This window comes from Lissotriton vulgaris, chromosome 1_1 (assembly GCF_964263255.1).
Source record: "Lissotriton vulgaris chromosome 1_1, aLisVul1.2, whole genome shotgun sequence".
NCBI classification, from domain to species: domain Eukaryota; kingdom Metazoa; phylum Chordata; class Amphibia; order Caudata; family Salamandridae; genus Lissotriton; species Lissotriton vulgaris.
Window position 1 is genome coordinate 2126372462 of NC_141685.1, and position 12338 is coordinate 2126384799.

The following is a 12338-nucleotide window of genomic DNA, read 5'->3' on the forward strand; positions in this document are numbered from 1 at the left end:
CTTTGGTTTCCTCAGGAGCGACCCCTCGATGCGTTGGTTCTTGCAGCGGTGAAAGGCGCTGCATCAGCTTCAACAGCGGCGTGGCGATGTGTGGAGATTCTTCTCGCACGGCAGTGCTGCACCAGAAAAACTGCTGCAAGAAGAGCGATGCGTCGAGTTTCTTGTAGTTGCGTTGCTTTTCTAGCTGTGAAGAGCAGAAACAACCTCCAGAGGTCCAAGACGGTCACAGGCACCTCCGGGCAGGTCAGAACTCCCAGCAAGGAAGTTCAGGGTTCACCCCCTACATCACACCCAGGACCCTTATGTCCTTGTCAGCTAACCTCCTCAAACCCCCCAGTTTTAGATGTAAAACAAAGGGAGGAAAAACAGTGGCTGGCTTGGGAATCAAAGCCTGGAACCTAATGCCAATTCATCTGAGATTGTCAAAAACAGAAACACAATTTAACAGGGCACTGAAAACGTGGATATTCGAATCCTCAGATGAATTCTGTCTCTCACTCATTTAGGATTTCCTGGGCTTCCTCTTACCTCCAAACCAGCGCCAGGTTGCTCCTTTCGGTGTGGCAGTTTAGCGCTTTATAAATACCCCATTCAATTCAATTCAATTCAAGTGGAGCTGGAGGTGAAGTCTGTGCCCCTGAGACATCAAAACAGGAGGCAAGCTCTACCCAAGCCCTTGGAGATCTTTTTCAAGCAGAAGACACAGCACACAGCAAAGTCCTTCTCCTTTCCTTGGCAGAAACAGCTACTACGAACCAACCCCAGATACACAGCAAAGGGGAAGTACTTCTCAGTTTCTCCAGCTCTTCTCCTTGGCAAAGGTCCCTCTTGATTCCAGAAGTAGTATACAGTTCAGGGGGTTTAGGTCTAATATGTATAACCCTATATCTTTGTTCTCTTTGTGAAAGGATCTCTGAGCCCAGTCAAAACCTGTTCTGTCCTCAATGGTAAAGTATGACCACAGGGTAGGAGACAGCATTGTGCAAGGGAGACAGGCCCTATTCAGGTGCACAGAAATCTCCTCCCACTACTCTAAGTTCAGCCAGGGTCTATTCAGCCCAGCTCTGGATTATCCGGTAAGGGCCAGGCACACGCCACCCCCTCATTGGCTGTCTACAGTGAATGCACATCCCCAAACCCTGTGAGTACAAAACTAGACAGTCAATACACAAACAGGCAGAGGCACACAGAATGGTTAAACGAGAGAAAATGCCTACTTTCTAAAAGTGCCGGACAGTATAAATTAATAGAAACAAATGCAAACCTAGTATAATTAATTGCTAGGCTGACAAACCATTTGTGATTGATCACTTGTATTTTATGAAAAAGGATCTTGAACAAATATTTTGGCATCAAGGGGTACACACCACATTTACAGAAGTTCACAAGTGCATTGAAAAAACCATATACAATACATTGAATCAAAACATACACATATAACAATTGTGATAACAATAGATATAAACAACTGTGCAATGCCTCAAAAAGTTACGTTTGTTGAGGCACCAATCATGGATGAAAATGAACAAGTGGACAAGCAAGATGACAAACCAGCCTACTTGTTTCCACCACCACTAGATACGCATTTATAATTTATCATATGGTGCAAAAAATAGGAAGACACAAAACTATGCAGCAGTGTAGAATTTGTGTGAGTTATATTCCTATTATGCCCTGGTGGTTCAGTATCTGGGTGGAGCAGGACGCCGACGCGTTTCAAACCCGTTTAATAGGTTAAGGGTTCTCCTCAGGACAAGGATTGGGGGGTCATTGTCGCTGTGAATTTAATAAAATGGTATCAATGAAAGGCTGACTAACACCTCACTGAAACTCAAACACTGTAAGGAAACAAGCAAATACCTGGCTGCCTTTGGTTGAACATCTGTTGCATAGCACTGCCATCTTGGAGTAAACTATTTGTCCTAGCGGGCGCTCCTGACCTTTGTTTAAGTTATGCTAGCACCAATGGAGTATATTATTGAACTACATGTCCCACCATGCCGTTTTTCACTCATCGCGCGTTAAATAGACTCGGACACGCCCCCTATTCACTTGCGTTGCCAGTTTCTTGCCGCTTGGGTGCCTGATGCATAGCTCGATTGACTCGTCTAAAACGTAAGTCCCTTTTAAACAAAATTGTAAAGATCGAGCGAGCGCGATCCCGGTTCCTCACTAATTACCGCTCCCCTTTGGTTTCACAGTTGCCGAACTGCCGCGGCGGCAGCCGCTCGGGTTCGTGCATAGACCCAAATATCTGCTAACTAAGGTAGGATGCATTTTCAACTTCTGCTACAAACAGCTACGTGTGAAGACGTTAACCAGGGTCTTATAAGTTGGGATCGTAACGCGATGTGTTGTTTACTTTCCCTAGGCACATCATAACAGCAATTGATTTTATGCGCATCAGCACTCTATACACTCTTTAGTGTTTTAAACATCAAGGTACGTGCCCATAGTCAATTTCTTTTGGTACACGGAGGCTCAGAGTGTCTTATAAATAACAGAGACTAACTAGGGTTTATATCCTCTTATTCACAGGGAGTATCCTGATATTCCAAGCATAAGGTATTTGCTTGTTTCCTTACAGTGTTTGAGTTTCAGTGAGGTGTTAGTCAGCCTTTCATTGATACCATTTTTTAAAATTCACAGCGACAACGACCCCCCAATCCTTGTCCTGAGGAGAACCCGTAACCTATTAAACGGGTTCGAAACGCGTCGGCGTCCTGCTCCACCCAGATACTGAACCACCAGGGCATAATAGGAATATAACTCACACAAATTCTACACTGCTGTATAGTTTTGTGTCTTCCTATTTTTTGCACCATATGATAAAGTATAAATGCGTATCTAGTGGTGGTGGAAACAAGTAGGCTAGTTTGTCATCTTGCTTGTCCACTTGTTCATTTTCATCCAGGATTGGTGACTCAACAAACGTAACTTTTTGAGGCATTGCACAGTTGTTTATATCTATTGTTATCACAATTGTTATATGTGTATGTTTTGATTCAATGTATTGTATATGGTTTTTTCAATGCACTTGTGAACTTCTGTAAATGTGGTGTGTACCCCTTGATGCCAAAATATTTGTTCAAGATCCTTTTTCATAAAATACAAGTGATCAATCACAAATGGTTTGTCAGCCTAGCAATTAATTATACTAGGTGTGCATTTGTTTCTATTAATTTATACTGTCCGGCACTGTGGTTTGTTTGTTTCATAAGAGTGGTCCAAGCCGGTCAGAGACAGAGTCAGAGACAGGACCCAGCCTTCCCCTCTTTTTTCTACTTTCTAAAAGTGGCATTTTTAAACACACAATTTAAAAATCATTTTACTAAAAGATGCTTTATTAAATTCTGATGTTGAGAGAGCCTAAACTTTATTTCTCCATCTTGTTCCAATATGAAGTTATATTTATAAGATGTTATAAATAAACTCTCATTCTGTCCTATAGGGCAAGATAGCCTTTCAATAGTTAAAAACTAAATTGGCAGTATTTCACTATCAGGACATGTCATGGGTTGCCTTATATGTAAGAAAAAGGAAGGTTAGGGCCTGGCAAGTGAGTGCCCTTGCAAAGTCAACATGGCAGTTAACAACTGTGCACAGGCACTGCACTGGCAGGCCTGAGTTACCTTTTCAGAGCTACTCATGTGGGTGGCACAATCAGTGCTGCAGTCCCACTAGTAGCATTTGATTTACAGGCGCTGTCACAGCCAGCAAAAACGAAATCCAACATAACATCAAAAATATAGGAGGGAGAGGAAAAAAGTCATGGAAAACCAAGGAAAAGATGCCAAGTCTAACATATGCGCAATGAAAAATGAAAGAAGCCATACTATTATTTTTCATCTTGAAGTATTGTGGTAGGTAAAAAAAATCCAAAAGTTCCACATTGTCCTCTTTTAAATTAATTGCCACTGCAGCCTGTGTGTAGTTTCAAACTGCCATTTCGACCTGGTAAAATAACCATTTTGCCAGGCCTCAACTTTCCTTTTGAAATCATGCAAGTCACCCTTAAGGTAAGCCCAAAACACCCTCTAGGGCATGGTGCAGTGTATTTAAATGGTTGAACAAACAGCGTGGACGGACCCGCTTGTAGGAAAAGGGGGGGAAGCCGACTTACTTGTAATCAGATTTACAAAGATGCCAGGAACCCATTTGGTTTGTTAAAAGACCCCACCTACCTAGTTAGTGGCATGCTTCATCATTGGGATCCCAACCGGGTAGCCGAGTGCCACTCGGACATATACTTTTAGGTTTTACATGTCCTGTGGTGAAAAACTCTGAAATTTATTTTTCACTACTGCAAGACTTACCTCCCGGTGGGGATAACATTGGGTTTCCTTATAACATTTAATAAGTGATAACTTTTGAATGGAAGCAGGTGGGAATGCCAAGTTTGGTCTCAAATTAATTGTAATTTAAAACCCTATTTATGGTAAAGTTGGATTTTAAGTCAAAAGACTGAAAATGGCACTTTTAGAAAATGTGCATTTCCTTGTCCTTACTATTTGGTGCCTGCAGCCTGTATCCTGAGTCACATAACTAGATGAGGCTGGCAGTTGGCCTTTGTGTATTCCTCACAGACAGTAATACAAAGGGGGACTAGGTGATGTCAGGATGGGCCATCTTGTCATGATTCGGGGGCAGAGCTGGCACCTACCATACTTTTATTTCAAAGGGGCTGCCTCAGCACACTCTAAAAGGACTTCACATTAGTCTGTTTCACCCCAGACTCCTCGTAGCCAGGACGATGCAGCGAAACACATCTCGACTCAGGACCTCGCATCACAGCATGTCACAGCTCCTGATCAGCAGCATCATCGGAGCTGACACAGCGCTATGCAACTTGACATAGCATCTTGCCACTCTCTATCGGCAGCCCCATTAGCCACAACTAGACGCAGTGCAATGCAGGACCTCACATCTCATTCTTAATGCAACCAGGCACATTGCCAGGTGGGCTGAACTCCTGTACATAGCCCATTTTCCATCCTGATCAGCGTGAACTTGTGACTTTGTTGGGCATGACCACATAACCCCATTTGGCGCTTTGCACTTGTTGGTGCAATTTTTACCTACAACATTAAAATTGCACAGCTCAAGTTCTACTATTGGATCTTGTTATTTTTGGCATCATTTTATTCATTATTCTAAAGTCTAGATTGATGAAGGATTTTTCCTATATTGTGTTTTCACTTTATTACTGTTTGAAGAGCTGCATACTTACTTTACACATTGCTTCTAAGTAAAGCCTAACTGATTTTGTGCCTAGCTACCAGAAGCACAGGTTAACTTTATTGACTTTTATAGTTCACCCTGACAGGGATTGTGGTTGTTGCTTTAGAAGGGTTAACACTCCCCTTAACCAATAACACAATTTCTCACACAACCTAAACACGTCACATACAGCATAACAATACATCTCACATACCTGAACTTTAATAACACATCGCAAATGTCACACAAGACTCACAACTCACAGAAACCTACTACCCTATTTATGCGTACACTCCAAATCATTTATGAACAGCACTGCCAATGATCTGCTCTGGAAAATCTCAGCACCGGTAATTGCACTGGAGAAATCCACTGTCTTTCAGGAAAGGCTAAAGAGTAAAGACCCCCAAAAAACTAAAGGTGGTCTCTTGGCATATCGAGGTGCTCTTTAATCTGAAACCATCCTCTTATACCAAAATTTGTGGGAGCAAAACTGTCCTAAAAATATGTACACCCCAACATTTTAAATCAGCGGTCCTCCCACAGATTGAATTGTGCATGAAAGCACCCCCTAAACCTCAATTAGCAGAGTAATCATTCAAAATAAGTAAGGGACCCACTCAATAACAGAGTTCTACATCAATTAAAAGTTAAAGGGTTTTATTACAAAAATGCCAAAAGGAGTATGCTAAATCAGAATTAAGGGCCCCATTACGATATCGGGCGGATTACCTCCGCGCCACCCAGGCGGAGGCAATCCGCCCGACAACCACTCTCGTGTTCCCCTCCGCCTGATTAGGATGGCGGAGGGGACAGCGGCGGACGGAAAGACCGTCCGCCACTTTACCGCCGCGGTCGGCTTGCGACCGCGGCGGTAATAGATTAATGTGGTGGCGGTGTCCAATGACCACCGCCGGCCATATTACAATTGCAAAAAGCAGAGGCCTTTCCTTGGCGTCAATGCCGCCACGGAAAGGCATGCGGTGATTGCTGCGGGGGCCCCCTGCAAGGCCCCCAGGTTGGCGCCACTGTCTGGGGGGGCACATGGGGGTACACTATGGTACCCCCCACATTTGCATATGCAAAGCTGCAGGCATCGCGCAGTGCCTGCCGCTTTGCATATGCAAATGCAAAAGAGCATTTTTTACATTGTGGCGGGCGGTGCAGAGTGCACCGCCCGCCACAATGCAAACACTACAGGATGTGCCCGCCACTGTGGCGGGCACATCCTAATTCCCCCCACGGGACCCCCGCCCTTATGGCGGGCGGTCCCGTTCTACGATAGGGTGGCGGGCGGACAATGTCCGCCCGTCATCCTAATGGGGCCCAAAGTCTCAAATGAGCAGCAAAATCAAAAGCAAGTTGGGCAGCATCCCCTGTAGTCCAGGAAAGCCTTCCGGCACAACTCTAAAATCAAGGGGTTCTTATACACATTTCTCGTATAATAAATTAGGAAAACTGAAAAATTGTTTTGGTTTGAGCAAAAGTATAATTTCATTAGTAAATACAGAGATGGTCTAACAAATGGTGCACAGACATAATATCGAGTCCAAAATATCGTCTGGACTTAATATCGTGTATTTTATATCGAGTGGACAAAATATCGACAGGACAGAATATCGACTACAAAAATATAGTTTTTAAGGTAAGTGAAGTAATATCGACTGTAAAAAATATAGATAGTTAAAATATCGAAGTATATAATATAGATAGTAAAATATGTCGAATTTTTAATAATATATAATTTTTTATAGTGTATTTTTATGTAATAATATGTGTGAAAATTGTGTATTTATGTTATAAATAATTATATTTAACTAATTTAGTTTTAATAATTTTTGCGTAATTTTAATCTGTAGCGGGTTGTGGGTTTATAGGGGAATAGGGTGGGAAGTAATTTAATTATAATTAATTAAATATGTAAATTTATTTATTGATAGTAATTAGTAATTAATTGCTAATTATTTATATTTGTTAAATAATTTTAATAAAATAGTTAATTAATTAAGAGTAATAGATTAATTGTTAATTATGTAAAATAAACTAATTTAAATCTGTAGCGGGTTGTGGATTTATAGGGGAATAGGGTGGGAAGTAATTTATTTATAATTAATTAAATATGTACATTTATTTATTGATAGTAAATAGTAATTAATTGTTAATTAATTTATATTTGTTAATTAATTAATTTAAAACAGTTAATTAATTTATATTAATTGATTAATTGGTAATTATGTAGATGTAACTAATTTAATTTATGTAGCGGGTAGTGGGTTTATATGGGAATAGGGTGGAAAGTAAATTATTAATTATTAATTAAATAATACAACTAATTACAATTTATTTATTTGAAAATAATTGTAATATTTGTGTAAATTATAAAATATTTATTTGTTAATGTTTAATTAATTAGTATTAATAGGTGAATAATTTAATTAATTATTCTTAATTATTTTTTGTTAAATTAATTATTAATAGATATTTATTTGTAGATTTTTGAATAATATATGAATTATTTACTTTCCCTAATGTTGTATTCTCTGGAGTGGGAATAGTAATTGTAACCCCTACACTATCCAATGCTTTCCCTACTGTTGCACCTACTGGAGTGGGAATAGTAATTTTAATCCCTACGCTATCCAATGCTCTCCCTACTGTTGCACTCTTTGGAGTGGGAATAGTAATTTTAACCCCTACGCTATCCAACGCTTTCCCTACTGTTGCACCCACTGGAGTGGGAATAGTAATTTTAACCCCTACGCTATCCAACACTTTCCCTACTGTTGCACCCACTGGAGTGGGAATAGTAATTTTAACCCCTACGCTATCCAACGCTTTCCCTACTGTTGCACCCACTGGAGTGGGAATAGTAATTTTAACCACTACGCTATCCAACGCTTTCCCTACTGTTGCACCCACTTGAGTGGGAATAGTAATTTTAACCCCTACACTATCCAACGCTTTCCCTACTGTTGCACCCACTGGTGTGAGAATAGTAATTTTAACCCCTACGCTATCCAACGCTTTCCCTACTGTTGCACCCACTGGAGTGGGAATAGTAATTTTAACCCCTACGCTATCTAACGCTTTCCCTACTGTTGCACCCACTGGAGTGGGAATAGTAATTTAAACCCCTATGCTATCCAACGCTTTCCCTACTGTTGCACCCACTGGAGTGGGAATAGTAATTTTAACCCCTACGCTATCCAACGCTTTCCCTACTGTTGCACCCACTGGAGTGGGAATAGTAATTTTTACTCTTTTGTTATTGTACGTTAATAATATTGGCTATTTTTTAATTATATTTTGTTACTATATATATATGTTTTAAGAAATATGATTAAATATTTTTTATTTTTTACTTTCATTAAAAATTTAATTATCATTAGTTAATTTAAGTATTCTTAAGTATATTTTAGTACTTAGTTTTTAATATTAATTTAATTTAATAGTGTTTTTAGTAAAGTCGATATTTTTTAAAACTATATTTTTGTAAACGATATTTTAAACCCGATATTTTTGTACTTACCTCTTTGTAGATAGAAACTCGATATTTTGTCAGTCTATATTTTTTACACGATATTCTTGCAGGTCGATATTTTGTCATTCGATAATATTTCAGTGATCCCTAACAAATATGAAACATTGAAACAATAGAACTTTCAGTGAATAAATGAACTAGTATTCACAACCTAAGGCAGCAGAAGGGACCTAAATAACATTTTAAGTCATAGGGAACAGGAGGCAATTCATCAAAGCAATGTAATCATATTACTGGAAATAAACCATTACACATCAACATGCAGATGGGGAGACAGTACACACAGTTGGGGGAAACAGGAGTGAATGACATAGATGTCATCCGTCTTGTCTAAAATTGTGTATAACAGGAAAATGTGCCAGAACTATATCACATTATTATACACACTTCTATGCATTATATAAATTTCATAATCATGCTAATTAAGTCTATGTATGAAAAATCAAATGTGAAAAGTTATATTAATTCTCATTATTGTTGCTCAAAATATAAACCCTAAAAAACAATCTAACACTGCAAAGGATAGGAAGTGCTTTGCGGATCAGGACTTCCATTCTTAAGAGTGTGTACCGCAACAAAATCAATGGTTATATTTCAATTATAATTGGGAATCATGCTATGTGCACTGGTGTCATAAAAATGATATTTCTTTATTTGTTGCATACAGAAGAGCATTTAAATGTATTGTGGTAGCATAAGATTGTATGCAGCATCAAGAGAAACCATGAGAAAATAGGGTGAGTGAGTTAAGTACCAAAGTTCTACAGCATATTAACTTCAACAGGCCTATGGTCCACACCACTCTTCAGGCCGGTGAAGTGTTTTGCCTTGAAATGAGCAGCATGTGATCACATCAACATCTTTGTTCTCAGGGTACAGTACCTGCCCTGTGTGCCTGTGCAGAGACAGCCAGGTCTGTGAGTAATCTATGATTGCATGCTTTTGCAGCACTGGGGAGCATTCAAACTGCAGGGAAGCAAGTTGGTGTAGGGTGACCCAAACTGGATGGTACAGGTGCCAGCAATGGTCACAGAGGCTCTGGTTACGTCTTCCACAATTGAAGTCCGGCGGACTTTGAGAGACCTGTATCCGCCACTTTATTTGCTCCAGATACGATATTTAGATCGTTTGTATTTGGACGCACCCGTCCTTAGGCTTCCCCTACGGCACAACCGCTACCCGGATTCGCATTTCCATGAACTTTGATCCGTGTCTACCACACTTCGCAACCGGTTCTGTATTTCCGCCGGCTCTGCGTACCTTCATCTCGAAATACAGAACTTAAGCCCTGAAGAGTCACATCCTTCACACGATGTGACTTAACACGTGTCGGCTTGTTTTATTTTCACATGTACTGATCAAGACTGAACTATAAATCACCCTTCATATATTGCTGGATCTCGACTTTTTATTTACGCTCTTCCAATGAACTGTACCTAACTTTTTGGTTCTGTCATAAGAACCTACCACTCTGAAACGTGTGCACAGGACCTATATTCATATTGTTGGGGTATGGGACTTGTTCCCTTGCCTATACAGGGGCTGTTTTGTCTGGGTTTGTTCCCCTGACGTGTTTGCTCCGCCATTACTGTGTAAATACGAATCTAACCTATAATCGCACATGCTAGAGCGCCAATTCTTCCTGTCCTCTTCTCACTGCATATCAGAGTGTTCGTGGCAGGACAACGCCAAGCCCCTATTTTAGAGGGTGTGGTGGGCAGGGCATGGCCGCCGCAGGACAGTGGCTTTAGCAATAGTCCTTAGAGATGCTGCCGGGGCAGGCCAAGACTAGAAACTAGTTTTTAAAATGGCAGTAAAAACCTGGGAGGTGTCAGTTAGTTAGCGTGCATAGTTATCAAAAGTACATTGCTTGGAAGCAAGATAACATTCTCAATAGAGTGGTCTACAATAACGGAGTAGGGTGTGGAGTCCCTATGGTCTATTACCAGGAGTATCGGTAGTCTGCTAAGAAGCAGGTCAAAACCCAGGAGTAAGTGAGGGGTGTGTCAGGCTCTCACATAGAGTACAACCTGGCCTGCCGTAAGCAAGGGCCGTTCTACAAGCATTGGGAATACCTACAACTAACAGTACTTCATGATGCCGGTGTTTGGGAATTTTGGGGATTACACCTTTGTAAAAGTGTAAGGGCAGGTGCCCGAATTTCTGCTACCGAGAAGCCCACTGTGAAAAATAAGTGCAGGTCCCCATAAATAAGTTGGGTGGCCAGCACTGGCATTCCCTGACTCAAATTAAGCACTGCTGGTGGGCCATTGCGGTAAGCGGTGCCCCCCCTCATGGATATTTGGTGAAGTTGTCACAATGATTTTCCTGTAAATTCCCTTTAGGAAGGGGCAGGGATACATTGGGCGGAACCTGGGGAAGGCTGCTGCTACGCGGGGCCTGCTGGCACAATGCGCACAGCCGATGTCACAATAGTGTGTGCTGGATGTTTTTGTAATGGGAAATGTGATAGTTCACATGGGTATTCAGCTTCTACCTTGCGGGTTTATACCGCAAGGTATCGGCTGGGGGGAGAGGGGTCCGGTGAAGGCAATGAACGAATCCATAAAGAAGCTAAACAATTCAATCAAAACATTTTTAGGGGGTTCCACAATGAGCACAGTTTGACACAATTTGCTCCAGCCGGGACCCAGGGAGTTGTTCTGTCAGAATAGGGTACATCTGTAGGCAAAAGGGCAGGAGATCTTTATCCAGGTGATGCTTGGGGCTATTGTGGACCACAGTCAGCGCTAGGGGGGGAGGGGTGAGTGCGCCAGGGACCTTCCCACCCTGTGGTGGCGCACTGACAGTTAATAACAAAGGGGGATGGACCCAAGGAGGGGGGAGGTTCGAGGTGTGCAGAGGGTAGGTGGGGAGGAGGGACTGACCTGCTGGTGTCCTGGACTCTACTGCCCTAACCCACAATGTATGGACTGAGTAAAATCGGGGGAGGCTGCCAGTGTTCAGGTACCTCGGTGGGTCGATGTGGTATGCGGGGCCCTGGATTTCAATTTGTGCAACTGTTTGCTGTAGCGCGTTGGGGCCTGCTGGCACAATGTGCGCAGCAGAGTGGGTGCTTGGTGGGCAGAGATGGCCAAGTTCAAGTGTACGGCCAAGTTAAAGTTCAAGTGTGATGTTGTGCCTAATTTCCTTACTTCATTAGACATGTTGATGCCGATAAAGTACGATGCTTTGAATAATTTTTATATATCCAAGTAGGATAGTTTTACTCTCGTAATAGTCTGTGGTGAATTACCTGGATTGATGTAAATAAAGAGGCTACACCTTGGACATCATACCCTGATTCTAAGAGTTCTTGGTCAAAGCGGTCAGTAAGGTGACGGAAGCTGGGAAGGAGTGAATGTCACGCTGTGCGCGTACTATGAACAGGTGACCCCCGCCTAGGGGAGGGGCCCACTTAGTAGCACCATGGGGTTGAGCCTCCTCCGAGGCCAAGAAAAGGGGCTGGAGAAGGAAGGGGTGAGGTGACATCATTGGGCTGCGCCGGGAAACCTGACAGGTTATTTAAGGCTGGGCCCCAGCGGTTTTGATCTCTTTGTCCCCTTGGACCTTAGCC